The 15,963-nt window shown below is 49.5% G+C and overlaps 1 protein-coding gene across 1 annotated transcript in view; it reads left to right on the top strand.

Annotated features, from left to right (window-relative positions):
* The first annotated feature begins 1,883 nt into the window (after positions 1–1,883).
* The window catches only part of PLEKHG3 (pleckstrin homology and RhoGEF domain containing G3), a 231,815-nt gene continuing 217,735 nt past the window's right edge, over positions 1,884–15,963 (top strand). Inside the window, exon 1 of the mRNA XM_063947498.1 lies at positions 1,884–1,976. The gene's annotated coding sequence lies outside the window, so the exon portion shown is untranslated. The remainder of the gene's footprint in view (positions 1,977–15,963) is intronic.

Genomic DNA, 15,963 nt, shown 5'->3' with positions numbered 1-15,963 from the left:
GAGCTACTCAGAAACTGCTAAGAGGTGTCTATTCGCAATTTTGAGAATCTTTCGTTCGCAAATCTACTATGCTAAGATTCACTTCCAGTAGGCGGCGGCTTAGCTTGTGCAAAGCTGCTAAAAGCAGCTTGTGAGCGAACAACTCGGAATGACCACCATAGTGCAGGCTTTTTTTGTTGTTTTATATATTGTATACAAACTCCAAAATTCTGTACTATTGGAGCAAATATAAATTCAAGTGTTTTGCACGCGGGTGGCCACTACACAGCACACAGTGTTGCAATTCAAGGGGGATATTCAATTGTTTGAAAAGCCAGTTGGGTGCCTGTTTTTTCCTGTCTATTAGATAGGAAAAAAACAGTCACCCAACCAGCGACGGACTGGGGCCTCGATCCGGCCCTGGCATCTGTGAGGGCGCGCCACACGACGCATGGGGGCGTGCGCGAGTTATGGGGGCGTGGACTATCGGCACACCCCGTTACCATGGCAACGGTTGCTGGGGGCGGGGCGTGCCGCAGTCCGGGGGCGTGGACTCGCGGCACGCCCCCATTTCCATGGAGACCATGGAACCATAGAGCCGGAGGCTGCGCTGTGTGCGGCCTTGCCGGCTCTCTGAGTGACCAATCCGGTCCACCTGCCCATCGGCCCTTCTGGCATGTGTCAGAAGTGCCAGATGTCTAGTCCGGCCATGCACCCAACTGACTTTTCAAATAATTAAAGACCCCTCCAAGTGTTACTCCATCAGGTGCCACCCAGTTGCAGGAGCTGACATTACTTCATTCCATCACTTTGACAGGCTGGTATCTAGTTTAAGGCTTCCAATATATTGGTAACGTGCTCACTACTAGAAATATAGAGATACATTTGTAGTAGAGATTGCTTGGCATTAGGTGTAAAGGTGGAGATTGCGCCAGTTAACCCTCAGTCAGGCGCAGCTGGCCTGACAAGTGCCGCAAAGCTGTTCTCGCTCCCCTCTCCGCCCCACGGGGGACCAGGGGCCTTTCCCTCCTAGTACCTTCCTATCTCTAGGTGCTGTTCGAAACCCCTCTAGTCAGTTTTCCCGCCGCCTGCTGGGGTGCAGTAGTGACCCTCCTGGCCTCTCAGGCACACTGCGCCCAAACTCCTCCAACTTTTGAAAGTTTGTTTTTCCTTTTATTTTCATCTGTTGTTTATTTTTCTCATTTTATGAATGAAAATTACAAAGGTTGTGGATATTTTGCGGGAATATGTAGGTTTGTCCAGGGTGGCCTCTCACACTGTGCCCAAACTTATACTCATGTTCATGTTTTCTCTTTTTTGCTTCAGATTTTCTGCTGAAATGCCCCGTAAAACCTACAATTTCTCTCTTTATACGTCCTAATGAAGGTCACTGATCACTTTAAGAGCGTTAGAATTGAGTTAATTAGGTGCTAATGACATTTTCTAACAGGCGCCTATCAGGCGCACTACGCCTGAACCTGGGAGTCCCAGAGCTGCGTCTAACAGAGGGTTAAACATACAAAACCGTTTCCTAGTTTAGTATAACGTGAATATGACTATTACAGATATACAGTGCATGCAGTGTGACGAGGAATTCTAACTTTGAACAGAGTCCCCATCAATTTGTTACCGTCCAAAATACTATTGTTTGAGAGGAAAATTCCACAGTAACCCCCTGACTATAGGGCGGGAGCCAGTAAGATCACACAGCGCACAGATCAGTCACAGGACTCAGATGGTGACAGAGTCAGACAAGATCCCAGTCCTGGAATGTCTGGGGGCGGGGCAGATGATTGATGGACCTGTGGGCGTGGCTTGGTGTTATGCAGCATGATCTCTTTAGTACCCGTCCGCTGGTGGGCGTTACGATTTCTGAATTACCACCCGATGTGGGCGTGGTTTCCCTGGCTGCGAGAGGCTCGTGGTCCGGACTCTCCGGGTGCGGTTTGTGCAGCCAGCGGGACCGGGATCGCCTGGTGATGGATGGCATGGACCCGGTGAGTACGGCTAAACTCCGCACCCTGTCCTGTCCTGCAGCTGGCTGGTCTTATGATATTAATCAATAATGACATTTATTAGTGAGGCTTATGCCTGGGAAACACGTTATCGACAAACTGATATTGTGTATCACTGTGATCTGATGTAGTGTGTATCACAGTATGTGATGTACTGTACTGTGTGTATCACTGTGATCTGATGTAGTGTGTATCACAGTATGTGATGTACTGTACTGTGTGTATCACTGTGATCTGATGTAGTGTGTATCACAGTGTGTGATGTACTGTGTGTATCACAGTCATGTAATTTGATGTGATGTACTGTGTGTGTATCACTGTGATCTGGAGGGAGAAAGACTTTACCCATTAAACGACTTTCACTATCTGGTTATTGTGTGGTTGTTACACTGTGTACTTGGAGTTTAGTTAATAAAAGTTAAGAGTCACTAATTGGCTGTACTTTTTTTTGTGCAGATTTATTTATTAATGGCTATATATTGTAATATTACGTTATGTGTAGGCTCCATATTTTATTATATCAGTACCTCATCATATAAGTACATCATCATCAGTGCATCATATAGTACAGAAGTCTGCCTTCCATCCTTCTGATTTCCTTCATGAAGAGGTATCAAAATTATGTTGACATTAGTTTGAAAACCCCCAAGTTGCTGGCTAAGAAGCCCTGACATTGCTTTATTAGGGTCTTATACACTGTGGAAACGGCTGATCACTGGGAATACATACAACTTTCCAGTCTGCTTTAGCTGTGTTATGCAGACATTTGGCAGTGTTATCATGGTGCTTATGTCATGTGTGCTGTGTGCACATTCTCAGTTCAGGCTCCTCAGGTCTCACCAAAAATCCTCTTTTCCAAAGCATGTGAGGTTCAGCCGGTAAATGTTTTCACATTTCCATGTGCAATGTTAATTATTCATTGCGGTTTTTTTAAAGTTAAAGAATAACTTCTTCCCCAAATAAATGTGTCACCTTGTCACCCCAGTGACAGAATGGCTGGGATGATGGGATCCGGGACTTCTGCTTTTCAAGAGATACACAATTGTTGATCTTTCTTCAGCCAAATTGTACATACATTGTCTAAGTGCACAAGGCTGGTAAGTTGCAGAGCTACCCAATCAGCATCCATTCACATATCTACTCTCACTAAGGGTCAGAACGAGAAAGGGACAATTTGGAGAATAAGGGATATACATTTTGTAGAGATGAGCGGGTTCGGTTCTCTGAGCCCGGCTCGGGTTTTCCCGCCTGACTCAGAAACCAGAACAAGTGAAATGTCATCATCCCGCTGTCGGATTCTAGCAGGTTTTCGATGCCATATAAGGAGCCGCGCGTCGCCGCCATTTTCACTCCGGAATTGGAGAGTGTAGCGAGAGGACGTGTCTCCGTCCTCAGTGTCTGTGCGGGAGGGAAAGTGGAGTGGCAATTCCAGTGCTGTCTTGTGCTGCTCAGTCCAGTGTAGCGTCTTGTGCTGCATCAGTCCAGTGGTGGTATATTGTGCTGCATCAGTCCAGTCACAGTGGTGGTGTCCTCTGCTGCCATATGTCCAGTGCTGCTATATAAGTCCGGTGCAGTGGTGTTGTGCTGCATCAGTCCAGTGTAGTGTCTTATGCTGCATCAGTCCAGTCACAGTGGTGGTGTTCTCTGCTGCCATATGTCCAGTGTAGCTGTATAAGTCCAGTGCAGTGGTGCTGTGTTGTCCAGCATCAGTACAGTGTTAGTGTCTTATGCTGCATCAGTCCAGTCACAGGGGTGGTGTTCTCTGCTGCCATATGTCCAGTGCTGCTATATAAGTCCAGTGCAGTGGTATTGTGCTGCATCAGTACAGTGTTAGTGTCTTGTGCTGCAACAGTCCAGTCACAGGGGTAGTGTTCTCTGCTGCCATATGTCCAGTGCTGCTATATAAGTCCAGTGCAGTGGTGCTGTGTTGTGCTGCATCAGTACAGTGGTAGTGGCTTATGCTGCATCAGTCCAGTCACAGTGGTGGTGTCCTCTGCTGCCATATGTCCAGTGTAGCTGTATAAGTCCAGTGCAGTGGTGCTGTGTTGTCCTGCATCAATACAGTGTTAGTGTCTTGTGCTGCATCAGTCCAGTCACAGGGGTGGTGTTCTCTGCTGCCATATGTCCAGTGCTGTTGTATAAGTCCAGTGATACTGCAGTATAAGTCCAGTGATACTGCCGTATAAATCCAGTCCAGTGGTACTACCGTATATGTCCAGTGGTACTGCTGTATAAATCCAGTCCAGTGATACTGCTGTATAAGTCTTTTGATACTGCCGTATAAATCCAGTGATACTGCTGTATATGTCCAGTGGTACTGCCGTATAAATCCAGTCCAGTGATACTGCCATATATGTCCAGTGGTACTGCTGTATAAATCCAGTGGTACTGGTGTGTAAATCCAGTTCAGTGATACTGCCATATATGTCCAGTGGTACTGCCATATAATTCCAGTGATCCTGTCGTATATGTCCAGTGGTACTGGCGTATAAATCCAGTCCAGTGATACTGCCGTATATGTCCAGTGGTACTGCCATATAATTCCAGTGATCCTGTCGTATATGTCCAGTGGCACTGGCGTATAAATCCAGTCCAGTGATACTGCCGTATAAGTCCAGTGATACTGCCGGATATGTCCAGTGGTACTGCCGTATAAATCCAGTTAAGTGATACTGCCGTATATGTCTAGTGGTACTGCCGTAGAAATCCAATAGTACTGGCGTAGAAATCCAGTCCAGTGCTACTGCAGTATATGTCCAGTGGTACTGCCATATAATTCCAGTGATACTGCCGTATAAATCCAGTGGTACTGGAGTATAAATCCAGTCCAGTGATACTGCCGTATAAGTCTAGTGATACTGCCGTATAAATCCAGTGATACTGCCATATATGTCCAGTGGTACTGCTGTATAAATCCAGTCCAGTGATACTGCCATATATGTCCAGTGGTACTGCTGTATAAATCCAGTGGTACTGGTGTGTAAATCCAGTTCAGTGATACTGCCGTATATGTCCAGTGGTACTGCCATATAATTCCAGTGATCCTGCCGTATATGTCCAGTGGTACTGCCATATAAATCTAGTGGTATTGGCATATAAATCCAGTCCAGTGATACTGCCATATAAATCCAGTGGTACTGCCGTATATGTCCAGTGGTACTGCCGTATATATCCAGTGGTACTGCCGTATATATGTCCAGTGGTACTGCCATTTAATTCCAGTGATACTGCCGTATATGTCCAGTGGTACTGCAGTATAAATCCAGTGGTACTGGTGTATAAATCCAGTCCAGTGATACTGCCGTATATGTCCAGTGGTACTGCCGTATAAATCTAGTGGTACTGGCGTGTAAATCCAGTCCAGTGATACTGCCGTATAAATCCAGTGAAACTGGCGTATATGTCCAGTGGTACTGCCGTATAAATTCAGTTATACTGCCATATAATTCCAGTGATACTGCTATATATATGTCCAGTGGTACTAACGTATAAATCCAGTGGTCCAGTCCAGTGATACTGCGTATAAGTCCAGTGGTACTGCCGTATAAGTCCGCTCCAGTGGTGCTGCCATATAAGTTCAGTGGTGCTGTCCTGTGCTGTATATCATTTACTCCAAATAAAGGGGTTATTAATATTTAATCCATATATATATATATATATATAAAAAGGATCCTTCCCAAGTCCTATGCAGAGCCTTGCAGAAGGAAACACAGGCGGCACTCCATGGTCTTGTTAAATAAATCTGTATTGAAAAATTACAGCATGGTGCAAAAGCAGCAACGTTTCAAGACCATTACGGTCTTTTCATCAGGCTGTGCATCATAAATGGTGATACAAGTGACTAATTTTCACCATTTATGATGCACAGCCTGATGAAAAGACCGTAATGGTCTTGAAACGTTGCTGCTTTTGCACCATGCTGTAATTTTTCAATACAGATTTATTTAACAAGACCATGGAGTGCCGCCTGTGTTTCCTTCTGCAAGGCTCTGCATAGGACTTGGGGAGGATCCTTTTTCTATATGCCAATAGAGGAGGGCACCCTGGCATAAATATCATCATTCATCCTGAGTGCCGGATAATACACACCTATATATATATATATATATATATATATATACACACACACACACACACACACACACACACACACACACACTCACACTCACGGGCGGCACTCACAGGTCTTTCACACATGTAGGATCAAAGACAGGTAGCCATCAGGTTATTCCAATAACCTGCTCATTGCCTGTATTTGATCCTACTTCTGTGAAAGACATGAGAGTGCCGCCCATGACTGTGAGTATTGTACTGGCTTGGCATTAATCCTGGGAGGGCACCAATGCGTGGTAAGCTTTTGATTAACCTAGTCCAGTGTAGTAAAGTATCTGTCTAAACCTGGGAGTGCCTTATGTTAACCAATGTCTTTGTTATCATGATCTATAGAGTGCCGTGGCTTTTTGTTTTACTACTGTTCTTCTCCTCTTGCTCCCATTTGCATGAAAATTAGGTTAAATATTCTATTCATTAGAATTTGTTTCTCATTAGGTCTTAAGACTTGCACAATATATTATCGGTTTCTGGGTAGAGCTACATAACATGAAGCCTTGGCTGTATGGCTATGTGGACTCGCTTTTATACCAATACCGCAGGTCGCAGCCGGGAGCCTGACACAGGTGCTACCTGGCCACGACCCGCGTCAGCCCCCTTAACCACGGCAGTCACCAACCCGTCATATTACCAGGTTGGTGACGTTGCCGGTGACACGGCAGGGGGCGATGCTTGGAGATCACATGATCTCCAAGCGCCACCTGTACATCACTGTGAACAGGAAGCCGGGTCGATGCGACCCGGCTCCCGTTTACACTGCACAGTTTTCCGAGTTGAACCCGTGTTCAACCGTGCAAACTACCCGAGTTGGAATACCAGATCACTCAACCCGGATTATTGCAACTCGACCCTTTTACACCAACCAGCAACACGGGTTATGCACATTCATGTGCAAGAACCCATGTTATATGCCGGCGGTGTAAAAGCTCTGAGAAGTACAGAGGGAGTTTGAATATGATGTTCTCTTTGCTAAGACCTGACCTCTCTTCAACTGCAGTGAATGGTCAGCTGTGTGCAGATAGCTGGCCCAGATCCAGCATGATCTGATTATCATGCTGATGGGCAGTGTACTTGGCACTGTCAACTTATGGACTGTAGAAACGTTGTGTTTCCCTGTGCAAATGTTAAAGTGATGCAGTTGTTATGATTCCCTGCATATAGGCACTGGCTGTTCTGTATAACACTGCTATGGGAGATGTTGGTGCGAAACTATAGTAAATTCTACTGTAAATTCTAATGGTATAAGTCACAAATGCGTTCCATGACCACACAAACTCATGAGGCTGAAGGGCACATATCTCTGAGGTGACTTATAATATCCAATACTTTAAGAAGGCAGCAGGAGAAAAGGGTGTGGATCATTAGGTCGACAATGTTTAGGTCGATCACTATAGGTCGACAGTCACTAGGTCGACAGGGTTTGAAGGTCGACAGGGTTTCTAGATCGACATGTTCTAGGTCGACAGTTCAAAAGGTCGACATGAGTTCATGGGGTTTTTTGTGTCGTTTTCCCCCGTACAGTGACCGGGAAGCCCAATTAGTGCACCGCTTCGCTCGCCATGCTTCGGGCAAGGTTACCGTTCCAATCATATTCCACGTGGATCGTTAAGTATGAAAAAGTAAAAAAAAAGAAAAGACATCTGAAAAACTCAAGTCGACCTTTTGACCTGTCGACCTAGAAACCCTGTCGACCTTGAAAACATGTCGACCTATAGTGGTCAACCTAAACATTGTCGACCTAGACACTGTCGATCTTCAGACCGGATCCCGGAGAAAGGGCTGTGGGGAGCATACAGTCTCAGAACAGGAGTTGAAACGTATATTATAAACTTGTGTATATTATAATTCAGTATTAACAATAGTGTCTGTCTACATGACATATGGACCTGTTACATTATGCCAGATAAGGAATGTGGTTACGTTATCACACAAGCTGCATAAATGGTGTCAGCTTCCCTTTCTATATCACATCCTGTAACATGTTACCAAGAACTAAGAAATAATGTATTATTACAGTTAATTATATGCCACACACCAATTCCACAGTGCTAATGGCCTATGATGTGAGCAGATCATACTATACAATGCTTGAAAAACCTATAGAGAAAAAGCACATAAAAAAAACCTAAAGTGCATTATTTTATTTTTAATTTTTTTTTGCATTTTTTACCTATTTCCCAGCACATATGTGAACCAGCCCTAACTTGTGTGACTTTCGTTGTCAAAAATAATCTTTGTGTTCCCTGAAAGTGGTATGGCGCTCCTGCTGTGACCTGTCTGATCTCACCTTGATAAAGCCAACAGAGCTGGTTCAGTGTTTATATAATATATGACAGGCTGGGTGTTTAAACAGATGCTGCTTACGTCTTCCCCTGTGATTCACCATCTGGTTTTCTCCCTCTTTATAAACATGTTTACATTTTTCAGTTTAGCTCTGATGATGATAACGGGGTTAAACAAAGTTGCTCATTAAACATTGTCATTTGTCAGATGTTTAAAATATTTACATCGTACACATTTACGTACAGTGTAGATTTTCTTCCGCTGTAAGGATTTTGAGCATACGTTTAAATTCCATCCAATACTGACACATCAAAAGTTAAACACTGAGGAGCGCCCCCAAATAGCTGTCACAGTACATCGGTACTCTCCGAAGTCACGTCTACAGGCACCCTGGTAGCACTGACAGTGATCCAGTAGAATAGGTCTATTTACTGAAGGGTCGTACTGACGGGTAGATTTCCCCAGAGATGTGTGCTGAGCGGTCTAGCACAGATCGCTCAGCACACATCTCTCCCTCCGCTCAGCACAGCGCGTTGTGCTGAGGGAGGTGGGGGGGTCGGACACGGAGGGCCGCTCATTTCACCCAGAGGTGAAATGAGCGACCTGCTAGATCAGTGATCTTCAACCTTTTTTAACTCGCGGCGCAACAAACAATATTTTAAAATTGGCAAGGCACACCATCAGTTTCCCACGGAAAAAAAACACATACATTGGCCCTCACAGTAAAAAAAAATTCCACACATACATTGGTCTACACCAGGCATGTCCAAACTGTGGCCCTCCAGCTGTTGTGAATCTACATATCCCAGCATGCCCTGACACAGTTTTGCTGTCAGAGAATGCTAAAGCTGTGTCAGGGCATGCTGGGATGTGTAGTTTCTCAACAGCTGGAGGGCCGCAGTTTGGATATGCCTGGTCTACACAGAAAAAACAATCACATTGCTTCCCACATAAATCATGTTACTCCCTTCATAAATCCTATTGCTCCCCACATAAATCCTATTGCTCCCTACGTGAATTAGTCACATTGTTCCCCCCATAAATAATTTTCATCCTCACAGGAGAAATAAAATAACAGATATTAGCCCCTTCCTGTCAGTTGTCCTCCTCCCTGTCCCTCAGTGGCAGGGGTTGTTCATAGTGGAGTGCTGCGAATACTGAGCAGCGGGCGGTCAGGCAGGTGTGGGTGTGGGTGGGCAGGGAAAGTTGTGGATGCGGGCAGGAATTGGAAGATGTGTATGCAAGCGGGTGAGCTGGCTGGGTGGTGAGACGACGCGGCCATGACTTATGATTTCACACTGCCGCGTCTTCAAGGCATCGGTCACACCCGGGGCACGACTGATCCTCTAGGAAGAGCCTGGGCCACAGTTCGCTCTGAAGGTGCAGGCAGTGACTCTGACTCCGTGGCACACCTTGCAACTGGTCGCGGCACACTGGTTGAAAAAACCTGTGCTAGATTGTGCCTGCATGCAGGCCAATCTAGCACCGGCGATAGCGACTTGCGGGACCGCGCATCGCTGTCCCCAGCACCCCTACACACGGAGCGATGTTCAGCTAATTTCTAAGCAATCTGGTCAGGAGATAAAGTACCAGCCAATAGGCTCGTAACTACTATACCACAGGCTGTGTTTGAAAAATGACAGGTTGGAGCTGATTGGCTGGTACTTTATCTCCATCTACTTTATCTCCATCCAAGGCTTAGTAAATAGAACCCTTGGAGGATTGCCAGATCCACACTAATACCCCTTTTCCACTAGAGTAGCACGGGTCGCAGCCGTGTCGCCTGACACGGCTGCGACCCATGCTACAGCCCCCTGCAGACAGCGCTCACCAACCCGGCAATAGCCGGGTTGGTGACGCGGCAGGGGCGGTGCTGGGAGTTCACATGATCTCCCAGCGCCGCCTTCCCTATGCACTGTGAACGGGATCCGTGTCACCTCGGCACGGCTCCCGTTCACACTAGACAGCTAGCCGGGTTGAACACGTGTTCAACCCGGCTAGCTACCAGGGTAGGATTCCCGGATCACTTGATCCGGGAATTTGCCGGGGGACCCGTTTCCACTAGGGAAAAACACGGGTAAATGCGCGCCCCCGCGAATTTACCCGTGTTTTAAGGAGCTAGTGGAAAAGGGGTATTAATAGTATTCTGCAGTTAAGGTTAACCTACTTAATTCCACTCAAGACTGCCATATAAATAAAGGATAATAAAGGATAATAAGACTATGTAAGTGCTTGAGTAGTAAATTCTGTTTCTTAATCAGTGATGTCTAAAAAGTACAGAAAATGGTATTTATTCCCCTCAAACTTTGCTTTGTGACCAGGACATTTTATACTTATCTACCTATATCAGATGAGAAAAGGGAGAAATTGCATTTTCTTTTATACAATGTGAGAAACAAATCAACATAGGTATGATAATTAACATATAAAGTTGTACAAAAATGACCATAAAAGAATTAGAGGTGGGTAGCATTTTGAGAGTTGCGATTACATAGTACATCACTTTCATGCATCAGCCCCAGATGTAGTCTCCTATCATGTTCTCATTGTACTGTCCTATGGTGGAGATCAAACTCTAGTATGTACTGGTGGAAGCGCTTGCTCCTCTGAGTACGCTCCCATGGTCTCCTTAAATATCTCAAGATGAGCATCAAGAATATGGACTTTGAGGGACATCCTGCACCCCATTGTGCCGAAGTTCTTCACTGAAGTCTCAACCAACTGCACATAGTTTTCGGCCTTGTGATTGCCCAGGAAGCTTACAACCACTGCGATAAAGCTGGTCCAAGCGGCTTCTCCTTCTGAGCGAGCATCTTTGGGAATTCCTTGCACTGCAGGATCTTCCTAATCTGTGGCCCCAATCCTTATACTATAATCTCCTATATAATAGCCCAGATCTGTGATTCTGTGCCTGGCCGTAACGCTGGGCGGAGTCACAGAGCTGGGCGGAGTCAACTGCATCTGCTGCAGGGAGCTACCCCATACCCAGTGCCAGCAGCAGTCAGGTACAAGACCCTACCTTACAGTATAGGCCTAGGGAGGTGAGGATGGCTACCAGTAGCAAAAGTACACCACGGCCACTGACACCTGCAGGGAGGGGAACAGCGCTGATGTGGAGGGTACTTGCAGGCAGCGAGTCGCCGCCCGCAGCTCCTCTCTCGCCTACACACCATACCTGCCGCCTGACATCCACACCCCAGGGAGAGGCCGCTAGCTCAGGCACCGCTATATCAGCATCGGCAGCATTCAGACAAGGGCTGCCATGCTCAGCGGCAAGCGGTGCGGAGCATGTGCAGCAGAACAGCGCCAGGACGGGACCCGCACTGATTAACATTGCTGCTGGCCCGGAGCTCCCTCCGTTTGCAGCCTAAGGCCGCGCGCCGCACCTCTCCGGGAAAACACCATGCCTGCCCGCCCACAGGGCTCCGGACGCTTACCCATGCTCCGCGATCACAGCAGCTGACACTGCCAGGCAGGATGGAAGAATGACGCCCGTCAGACGGGGCGGACAGAGTGCGGTGGAACGGCGCCAGGAAGGAATGCTGACCACGACCCTATATCTGCTAAGTACTCCCCATCACTATGCCCTGTCACCCTCATCCTGCTCTCTAACTGCCTGTCTGTGTACTGGGCCTCACCCCTCTTACACCATCAGCAACCCTCACTAACTACCACAGAGAATATGTGCACTGATATCTGCTGTAAAACCTACAGCGACACCCGCCCCTCCACCACCTGCAGCGCCCCTGGACCCCTCCCCATCCCCCGCAAAACCCCGCACCTGCCCCTCCACCACCCGTGGCACCCCCACCCACTGCGCCTTCGGACCCCCTACCCCACCCGCAGTGCCTCCCAAACCCCTCCCCCATCTGTAGCAGCCCCTCCCCCATCCGCTGCACCCCTGGACCCATCCCCTGCACCCCCACCCCTCCAGCAACCGCAACACCTTTGGACCCACTACCCCACCCGCAGCACCCACCCCACCACCACCCACTCCACCTGCGGACCCTTTACACCACCTGCTCCTCCACCACCTACAGCCCCTCCCGATCTACCGCATCCTCGACCCCCTCCCTCCCTCCCCCACCCGCACCGCCTCCAGGCCCCCTACCTCACCCGCAACACCCGCACCCTTCTCCACCAGCAGCGCCTCCGGAACCCCTCCCCCATCCGCAACAGCCCCTCACCCGCAGCACCCCCACCCCTCCCGCATCCACTGACCCCCTCCCCCATCCGCTGAAACCCCGCACCCACCCCTCCCCCATCCGCTGCACCCACGGACCCATCCCCTACACCCCCACCCCTCCAGAAACCGCAACACCTTCGGACCCACTACCCCACCCTCAGCACCCACCCCTCCACCACCCATTGCACCTCCGGACCCCCTACACCACCCACTCCTTCACCACCTGCAGCCCCTCCCCATCCACCGCACCCCCACCCGCAGCGCCTCCAGGCCCCCTACCTCACCCGCAACACCTGCACCCTTCCCCACCTGCAGCGCCTCCGGAATCCTCCCCCATCCGATACAGCCCCTCACCCGCCTCTCCCCCACCCACAGCACCTCACCTCTCCCACACTCCCGGACCACCACCACCATCCGCTGCACCCCCGCACCCACCCCCGCACCCACCCGCGGACACACCCCTCCACCACCTCCAGACCCCCTCCCCCATCCGCCGCAAATCCGCGCACCTGTCCCTCCACCACCCGTGGCACCCCCACCCACTGCACCTACGGACCCCACACCTCCACACACACGGACCCTCCCTCCTCCGGACCCCTAACCCCATTCACTGCACACACCCCTCCCCCACCCGCAACGCCTCCACACCTCCTACCCACCCGCCACACCCTTCCCCACCCGCAGTACCTCTGGAACCCCTCCCCCATCCAGCCCAGCATCTGCCCCTCCCCCACTTGCCCCTCCCCCACACACAACGCCCCCCCGGCACCCTCCCCCGGCACCCACCCCTCCCCCACCCACGGCGCCTCCAGACCCCCTACGCCACCTGCCCCTCCACCACTTGCAGCACCTTCGGACCCCCTCCCCCATCCGCCACACCCAACATCTGGCTCTCCCCCGCCCGCTGCACCTTTGGATCCCCTACCCCACCCACGCAGCAGGCCCTTCCCCATCCGCATCACCTCCACCATTCGCAACAGCCCCGCACCCGCCACTCCCCCACCCACGGCACCCCCGCACCCACCCCTCCCCCACACACCGCGCCCCCTGGACACCTCCCCCATCCACTGCACACCCGCACCCACCCCTTCCCCATCTGCAGCGCCTTCGGAACCCCTCCTCCATCCGCAACAGCCCCGCACCTGCCATCCACCACCTGCGACACCCCCGCTCCTACCCCACCCACAGCGCCTTCATACCCCCTCCCCCATCTGCGGTCTCCACTCCCCAAACCCCTCCCCGTTGCAAGGGACTACGCCCCCTTCACCATCGGACGCCCTTTCATTGTGCAATATTTAAACACTAACAAAACTAGGAATGCAGGTAATACTCCATATAATACATATATTGAACCCCAGAAAGGCGTGCAGGGGTTAAGGGGGCGTAGCCCCTTCCGACGGTGTGAAGAGCGCCCGTAGGGCGCGATGAAGCACCTAGTAGTTTATATAACTAGAAAGTTCTGAAAGTTACATCCAGTAACTTACTGTCAGCTCCCATTGGCTAGCGGACAGTGACACATGAGTCAGGGGGGTGGGCATATACAGCAGTGATGCCTCTCTGTCCTGGTGACAGCTGTGATTTACACCCTGCCTGATCCCCCCCCCCCCCCCCCCCCCCCGGAGATTACCGTTCCCGCAGACTCTCGGCAATATGAAGCAACATTTGGAGGAACAGTCAGTGTTATTGGGCTTCCCTCTGACAGAGTTGGACTGCTCTGCAGCTCCCATATTGCAACTGCACTGAAGTATCAGAAATGTTCTGGAGAATAAGAACCTTTCAAAATATCTCTGTCCAGGTCACAAAGGCATAGTTTATGGAGAATAATTGGCATTTTCTGTACTCTTGGGGCATAGGCAATTAGGAAGTAACACTATAAACACAAAATAAATGTGTTACATAGCGTAATAATAAACAGTATTGTTTTATTTCTTTATTTCTTGTTGACAAGCATACTGTTATGTAAGGTGCTACTGCTATCACTATAAGAGCCAACTGTTACATATGCAACAAAACAAAAAATCAGCCTTGGCTTTAGGACAAAAACATTATAGCCTGGGATCCAGCTAGCAGGGCCTGTGTGATCAAATGATGCCCATACACTTATGAGATATCTGGTACAACGCTTCGATTTCGACCGCATCGGTGCGATAAATCACAGGATTATATGCACATCGAATGTCCCCCCCCGATGCGATGCGTGGGCACAATGGTCGAAACTCTCGCATCTCAAGATATTAAGTGCTGCACTTCATATTTATCGGATCGCACGTGCGATCGCATGCTGTTTTTACCAAATTCGATTTATTGCACTGTGATGTGCGATCTGTGAGTTATTTAGCTCACTTCCCCTCCACCCATTTCTCTGACGTCCTAAGTGGATGCTGGGGACTCCGTCAGGACCATGGGGATTAGCGGCTCCGCAGGAGACAGGGCACAAAAGTAAAAGCTTTAGGATCAGGTGGTGTGCACTGGCTCCTCCCCCTATGACCCTCCTCCAAGCCTCAGTTAGATTTTTGTGCCCGGCCGAGAAGGGTGCAATCTAGGTGGCTCTCCTAAAGAGCTGCTTAGAGTAAAAGTTTTGTTAGGTTTTTTATTTTCAGTGAGTCCTGCTGGCAACAGGCTCACTGCTACGAGGGACTTAGGGGAGAGAAGTGAACTCACCTGCGTGCAGGATGGATTGGCTTCTTAGGCTACTGGACACCATTAGCTCCAGAGGGAGTCGGAACACAGGTCTCACCCTGGGGTTCGTCCCGGAGCCGCGCCGCCGACCCCCTTGCAGATGCCGAAAAGTGAAGAGGTCCAGAAACCGGCGGCAGAAGACTTTTCAGTCTTCATAAGGTAGCGCACAGCACTGCAGCTGTGCGCCATTGTTGTCAGCACACTTCATAGCAGCGGTCACTGAGGGTGCAGGGCGCTGGGGGGGACGCCCTGGGCAGCAATGATAGTACCTTATTCTGGCTAAAAATACATCACATATAGCCCCTGGGGGCTATATGGATGTATTTAACCCCTGCCAGGTCTCAGAAAAACGGGAGAAGAAGCCCGCCGAAAAGGGGGCGGGGCCTATTCTCCTCAGCACACAGCGCCATTTTCCCTCACAGAAATACTGGTGGGAAGGCTCCCAGGCTCTCCCCTGCACTGCACTACAGAAACAGGGTTAAAAAAGAGAGGGGGGGCACTTATTTGGCGATATGACTATATATATTAAAATGCTATAAGGGAAAAACACTTATATAAAGGTTGTCCCTGTATAATTATAGCGTTTTTGGTGTGTGCTGGCAAACTCTCCCTCTGTCTCCCCAAAGGGCTAGTGGGTCCTGTCCTCTATCAGAGCATTCCCTGTGTGTGTGCTGTGTGTCGGTACGTGTGTGTCGACATGTATGAGGACGA

Source organism: Pseudophryne corroboree, chromosome 12, assembly GCF_028390025.1.
Source record: "Pseudophryne corroboree isolate aPseCor3 chromosome 12, aPseCor3.hap2, whole genome shotgun sequence".
NCBI lineage: Eukaryota > Metazoa > Chordata > Amphibia > Anura > Myobatrachidae > Pseudophryne > Pseudophryne corroboree.
Note: the sequence above shows the minus strand (reverse complement) of the source record. Positions and strands in the feature narration are given on the sequence as shown.